The sequence below is a fragment of the Thalassophryne amazonica genome, chromosome 9 (assembly GCF_902500255.1).
Source record: "Thalassophryne amazonica chromosome 9, fThaAma1.1, whole genome shotgun sequence".
In the NCBI taxonomy this organism is placed as follows: domain Eukaryota; kingdom Metazoa; phylum Chordata; class Actinopteri; order Batrachoidiformes; family Batrachoididae; genus Thalassophryne; species Thalassophryne amazonica.
Genome location: NC_047111.1, coordinates 16,666,850 through 16,674,567, shown reverse-complemented (window position 1 = coordinate 16,674,567; position 7,718 = coordinate 16,666,850).

Genomic DNA, 7,718 nt, shown 5'->3' with positions numbered 1-7,718 from the left:
TTCCCTTTATGACTCATCACACGTTTTGTCACAAAGCGTTTTCCGGAGGGTACAAAGTGTAAATAACACCATCGTCCACTTGAAGCCGACTAAGCCACCGTTCATTAGAATCACCGGTTATATTCATCTATAACATATGCTAAACCAGGATTAGTTTGGTAGAAAATAGACCTCAACGGCAAAATGTTTGTCCTGTAGGTGGCAGCACCACCTGGACAAAACACAACTTTAATCATGAATATAAAGTTGAAAAAAATAAAAAGACTTTGCACGACTAACTTTTTTTTTCCTGTCAGTCTCAAAGAAAACTTGTTTGTTGTGATAAACCTATTTTACAGGAAGTGACATTTGGCCGATCTGAGTCAGGAAGACGGCTTAAAAATCTTAAAGGTTTTTTGTTGTTTACTTGTAAACAAACATAAGCTGTCAATGAGGACAAAAAGCAGCTGTCTGTAGACCAAAGCGTGAGAACTTTTTGTCGTTTTTGATTTACCCATAAGAGCAGTGGCTACGTGGTCCTTGAGAACCTCAAACCTGCACGTTCTCTACCTCTACCCACTGTTCCAAAAGGTCAGCCAATCAAGAACAGTCAATGAGCCAAACAGATCAGGTAGAGGTGGAACGTGTGCAGGATAGTTTGGGGTCCCTGATAACCAGGGCTGGGAACCCCCATACCCACAAACCTAGGAAACTAATAAAGTATTTCTTCTTCTTCATCATACTTTGACTTACAAAAGTGAAAATCTTCAAATATCTCAAAAGCAAAAGCAGAAGGTCATGTTCAATCTATAACACCGATCGAACATCAAAAGCTTCGGTATATCAATATTTTGGGAACAAACATCCTCCTGCAGCACCGCTAACATACAACCTAAACCCAGACCAAGCCAAGACCACCTGAGACCAGAACTGCTTTTATGTACTTGCTGATCTTCAGCCTGAGTCATCCTGAGACCAACATTGTTTAAGTATGGACCCCCCCCCCCCCCCACCAAGCAACTGGTGCAAATTTCAGAACAAATTATCACTGCACCAAAATGCCAAAAAAAAAAATCTAACTCTCTTTGAACCAAAGTACTCTTTGTAAGAGGTTTGCACAAACCTCTCATAATTTTTTTTGGATCTATATTGAAGTATTAGAAAACACATTAAGGTTTTAGTGTTTATGTAAACGTTAAAGAACTATGCATAAAAAGGGGGGAAATGTATCTAAAAACTCTAAGAATTGGCCAAATAGTGTCTCTTTGAATTTTTATCCAAATGAGCTTTGTTTTGAGTAGAGCTCAGTTTTGGGTGGTCTCAAGTATGGTAAATATTCACCACTTTGGTCTCACTTGAGAGCTTTGTGGGTTTGGAGCAGTCTAACATACTCCAAAACCAGGGTAGTCTCAGTACAAAGCTGCATTGGTCTCCGGTGATCTTGGTAAACAACGGTTGGTTGGTCTGAAAATCAAAAACCAGACCAGAAGTCCACATTACACAGAAACAGAGAAAATGGGAACAAAAAAGATACCTGCCAATTAGAAGACAAAAAATTGAGGGAAAAAAAAATTCAAAAACACATCCCAGTATTGATTTGTACAACTTCAATTTCAGATGAGAAAATCCAATGAACCGACGGTTTGCGGGCGGCACACACTCCCAGATAATCGCGACCGTTCACAGAGACATGAGAACTACTCATAGGAGGATGTGTGGGCACGCCGGCCGTTCGTGTGCCAGCAGCCGGAGCATGGCTGCCGTGTCTTGGGTCATGTGGCTCTAGTCACTGGCAGGCCCAGAGACTCAGGTCAGAGGACGCGTCAGGCAGTGGTGTCGCCATTAAGAGATGACATGGCACAGGGGGTGGTGATTTGTAGTTAGGATTGGGCCAGGCCAGGCTGGTCCAGTCCAACGTGGACTAGGAGATGGAGGGCCTGGCTTGTCTTTGGTCCCATAAAGCACTTGATTACGTCAGGGTGAAACTTTGCACTCCACTGGATCGGTGAGGCTCACACAGGGGGTGGGGGACTGAGGATCTGGGAGGGGTAGGGGCGGCTCTGTCACAAGCACCGGCTGCTAAGCTACGACTGGAGAGCGGTGCAGCACAGGCAAAGACTCATTTTCAGCCATGCAGCTTGGAAGTCGTCCATAGCAACTGGTAAGGTCAGTTTCAAACGCCGGAGAATGGAAGACGGGAGGCAAAATTTCACACGCGAGTGTGCTGATGAAACGAAACATGAAAGCTCTGAGAAAAGGGAGAGTATCGCCACTGTTGGCTTTCCTTTATAAAGCGACAGCGCTGCATGCTCACCAAAGCACCGGCAAACAGGTGAGGAATGGAGGACTCAGGTGGGAGTAAAAGAGCATACACCAAGTCAGTACATGGGACATAGACAGTACTGGTAACGAGGTCCACCAAAAGCCAGATGCAATGCAAACTCCGGGATCAGAACAAGAGGCTGAGCGAACACCGAAAATAAACACAAAGAACACCAAAACCCCGCCTCCTTAAGGTGGAGACTCAGCCTTAAGGCATTGTATAGCCCTTAGAAATATTGGCACATGCATGGAGAGTGCAGTCACGTCTGTATATGTACCGTATGTACGTTTGTGTGCCGGCGTGTTTGTGGAGTTACATCGAGTGTGTGATAAGAGTTCCACAACATGCAGAAAGAAAAACAAAACAAAAAAACAAACAAGCGGATTGTGCTAACACGATATTGGCCTTTAAACGGAGGTCCGTTGGTCACATCAACTTTTATCCCCGGGGGCGGTCACACTAGAGTCAAAATGTAATGGAAAAATTACATCATAAAATCATATAATTCCAGCGGGATCAACACAAGATTCACTCAGTGGGGGGGATAATTTGAATTAGTCTGAAAATTACTTGAAAGTCGAGTCAAATGTAGCTGGATTTCAAGATGTTTTGACCTAACTTTACCTGATAACACAGAAAATTGTCATTGACCATACTTAGAAAGTTAAACACAGCTTGGTAAGCTTGGTATGGTATTCTGTCTAACTAGCATGTTGCTACAAATTGCTTTAAAAACATCTATTGAGCAATTGTGTTGAATTGACTATTGTGCAAATAAATGTGTTTAAGGCTCCTGCTAACCAGTTAAGACTTTTACTTTTTAATTTAACTTTTAATTTGAAACTGCTGCCACGGTGTCAGAAATTCACAATGCACTCTGTACACATCGGAAGCCCGAATTTGAAATTACATTGTTTTTGTTGCTTTTTGAAGAACGATAAATGTACTTTGGCTAAAGTTTTATGTGATCAAGAATAACAGCAACCTTTCTAAAACTCCATGAGTTTCCACTAGTAGTCTGTGAGTATTTTGCTTATCATGGCAACTTATTTTTAAAGTGATAACTGCGTTAATTTCAATGCAGTTGCGGTAAAAACACACTGTGACAATCACTCTCAAAAAATAAATACGGGAGTTGAGGACAAAGTATCTCTTTCCTGTACGGTCTTGAGCTCAATGAACTGAAAATCTCGCTCAAAGTGCTTGCACAGCCAAGCTGGCAGAAAGTTCACAGCTCTGGAAAATAACCGAATAAGTTCCATATTCCTGACTTTCTTCAGCTCAGTAGTGCTTTGACAAAACCCGAAAGGGTTATAAATAAAGTTATCATTGTTCCCCTCTTGCTCCATTTCTTATTTTATTTGTTCTTTAATTTGTCATGATACTGACAAAGGCTATTTTTATTTATTGATACAGATTTTACAATTTAGTTAACAATGAAGTGTTTATATTTTATATTCTGTAAAACTTTGGACATCTTGTTTTCATTCAGGACCAAAAGCCAAAGTTCCTCCTTTTCTTTGTTCTTTTTCAAAATGTAAAGTAGTATTTCTTTTTTTTTTTGTCTAATTTTGTCTAAGTGCTGATCCATGGCTTAAAAATTGTATCTGATTTTGTGATTCCTGGCTCCCCTAAAATTGCTAAAATATTATATTTAAAATGAATATCATTTAGCTTAAAAGTGTTTCTCAAAGTGTGTAAAATGGCTCCAAAGTCTAACAGATAGGAACATACTGTTGGACGTAGGAAACAAGTTCCGAGTTTCCGTGGAATGCAGCGTTATGCACTTTGATTAGTGCCACGCCGACAGCACTCACAGCGCTCTGTGATCACTGCAGATCAGATAAAGGAAGCAATAAATCACCAAGCACTTCCTGTTGAGAATTTGGGCAGAGCATTCCTAGTGTGACCACCGTCGGGAAGCCGGCCTTCACAAAGTGTCATCAGTACGGAACGGAAAGCAGCAAAGTCACAAACCAGGAGTCTTCAACGAACGCCGCACAGCCCGTTAAACAGAACACCGAAGATTTAACAACAGATCTGGGGCCTGTACTACGAAGTGGGGTTACTGGCTTATCAGGGTAACTTCGGGAGTAAGTTGATGACATGTGGAGTAACTTCCCGGTGAACCCGTACTATGAAAGGTGGATAGGTTTTGATCGAGGTATGCTGCCATGGCAATTTATGCTGTGTGCCAAACCTGCTCCGAGCAGGTTATGTTCTCGGTTAGCTTGAGGTTTTCGCTTAACCACTCCCTTTATAAGTACCACCCATCCACCTTCAATCACTCCGAAGACAATGCTGGCCTACCTGGATGATCCGTTTGATATTGGGGCACATATTGTGAGGGGCTCTCTTCGCAGGGCGAGGGTTTTTAAAGACCGCCAGAATTCACTGACAAACCCAGATGATATTCTCTATGAAAGATATAGATTCTCAGCCGAGGGAATTCGTTATCTTTGTCAGCTGATCGGGCCAGAAGTCTGTAACATCACCCATCATACACTGTAAAAAAAGACTGTTGTTTTTACAGGAAAACACTGGCAGCTGTGGTTACCAGGGAATTCCTGTAAAAAATACAGCAGTTAAATGTACAAAAAAAGAGGGCTCTTGTTTGTAGATTTAACAGTTCTTTTAACGTGAGTCAGCCGTGGTTCATTCACTGTAAATCCATATACATATTATGTCTGTAATGTTATCTACTGTGCTGCTGTATGTTTTACAGGAATTCCCTGGTAACCACAGCTGCCAGCGTTTTCCTGTACAAGGAAGTCATTTTTTTACAGTGTAGCAATGCCCCGACGATTGAGCAGATAATGTGCCTTGTGCCTATTTTGCCAGTGGACAATTTATGAATTCCATCGGTGATGCTGAACATCTGAGCAAGAATACTGTACGTCGTATGATTCGCAAGGTAGTACTTGCTCTGTCTAAACTGTTGGATGCATTTGTCGTTTTCCCTGGCCATTTATCCGCAATGCAAATCAAAGAAGGGTTTTATGCAATCGCGGGTAATTACTAATATCAAAATAGGTCTAATGCATGTCCATTAATTAGGCGAAGTGGGGCTTATCAAGCTATGAATATAAACCTACCGTTCTGAAGGATGTTTTTATATTTCATCTTCACCCCCTGCCAGGTGCGTTTGGCACTGCTATTGCATCTGAAATATTGACAGGATTAGGAATAGCAATCATACAGTCAAGGTAGCCTATTCAGGAAACATTAAATTAACCTAACATTTATTAGTAGGCTTATGCCCACTTCTGAATCGTGTTGCATCTGGGCATAATTAATGAAAGAAGGTCATTTTTTTTTTACACATATCAGACATTCCACAGGTTAATCATCTGTAACAGATTTGGGGAACAATTGAATTGTACGTACGCATTTACCCGATCAGCAATACATTGCCAACAAGCCTATTTTGCTTTATTGGCAGACGATGTGTTCGATTTCCCCCGTAACATTAATTTAAATTCCTCGTAGCTCCGCATAATAATCGTGCATTCTTCTTCGGTAAAGTAAGGTGACTGCGCCATCATTGAAAAATGGTGACGTGTACTGCAACCCGCCCCTTTTATGTGAACGCGCACAAAATCCAATTAGGTTAACACAGGTTCAACAAATCAACATCTTATTCAGCGTCGTAGTACCGATTAAGACCACTTGAGGAAACCAGGTTTTGTCAACCCCAGTTTAAGAGGTTGACCCTGGGTTACATCTGAGTAAGTTAACCCCGCTTCGTAGTACAGGCCCCTGATATTCCAAAAACACAAACATCTTGATCCTACACGAGATGATCGTGTGAAACTTGAGTCAGGTCAAGTCCAGGAATGTGTGCAGGTGGTGCACAATGCTGCATCACCCCCGCACCCACCCCCAACCCCCAACAGAACTGGTCAGGTGGTAACGCAAACACCTGATTTGGCACAGCTACACCAGGGGGACAGTGGTGGTCATGACAACCACCAACTGTGCAGACTTGTGTATGCTGAACCTGAGTAGAATGTACAAGGAGCAAACGTGTGACGTTGTCAATTCTCATCTGTTTCATGCTGCAGAAAACGGGATGAGCACCAACACCAATGATCCTCAGAGGCTAAAGAGAACTGACGACACAGTGCCACTGTTACCGTGTGGCATGGTGGAAGTGGCAAATCGTTTGTTTGTTTTCCATGAGCTTGAAGCCAATTTTGACCTTACAGATAACAATTAAGGGGACTAAACAACGCTCACATTCCAGCCTCAGTGCACCATGACCTACACAAGAATGTACGGTGGCCATACAGAGCGGTAGCTGTAACTGAAGAATTACACAGGGGTCAACATTAAAAATGCTCCAATCATATTGAAATTTCTCTGATCATAAAGATTCCAAAAAGGTATAGTTTGGACTATGACTGGATGTTATGGAATTATGCAGTAAAAACAACAAGAATGGTGACAAAGGTTAATTTCAGTTTGTACAGGGGTTGAAAGTTAAAGTTGCTCCAATTTTGGTAAAAAGTGATGCAAATTGTCAATTGAGCAAATAGAATTAATAAATGGAATAGTTCTGACTATGCTGAATGTTTGTTCTCCAAAGTAAAGGTAAAACAAAGTCAACATCCACGGGATTCTATGACATGTGACGTGTTACTCCATAACTTGATAACGAAGCATAATAGATGGTGCAAACTATTCTATTTTAGAATCCTACTAGCTCCGCCAACAGTTCGCATCACTTTATTACCAAAATTGGAGCAACTTTAACTTTTGACTCCTGTTCCAACTGAAACTGACCGTTTTCACAGTTTTTGCTGTTTTTTCCTCATAACTCCACAACATTCAATCAAAGACGGTCAAAACTATACCTTTTTGGAATACCCATGATCAGATAAATAATGTGGTAAACTTTTCAAAATGACTGGAGCATTTTTAAAATTTGATCCTTGTGCAATTCGTCATCGACTCCTACCTGGCAACAGCTACCCCTCCTGGGATGGCCACCATACGTTTTTGTGAAGGTCATCATGGTACACCAAGGCTGGTTTCTAAGCATTGTTTAGCTATCTTAAGTGGTAGTAACTAGGTCAAAATTGTCTCCTGTCTCATGGACTATAACATCTGGATGGCAACCACCCAGGACTCAAGGCAATTCCTGTGGTGTGGCGGCTCTTTTAGCATATTGCGCATGCCGCCAGACTGGACCCGACCTATATTACAACTGGACCAACTGTTGTGGGCGTCTTGTGCCGTCATACATTTGGGGCACCGAAGATGACGTCTACGAGAGCGTTTGGTTGGTTAGAAGGCTGCAATCCTAAAAAGTGATCACCGGCCCAAAATTTAAAAAAAATTGAAGACACCTGGTTTAAATGTTTTTCACTTGGACAAAAGAACCTTTCTGATATGAATGATACCTTTTTTTTGG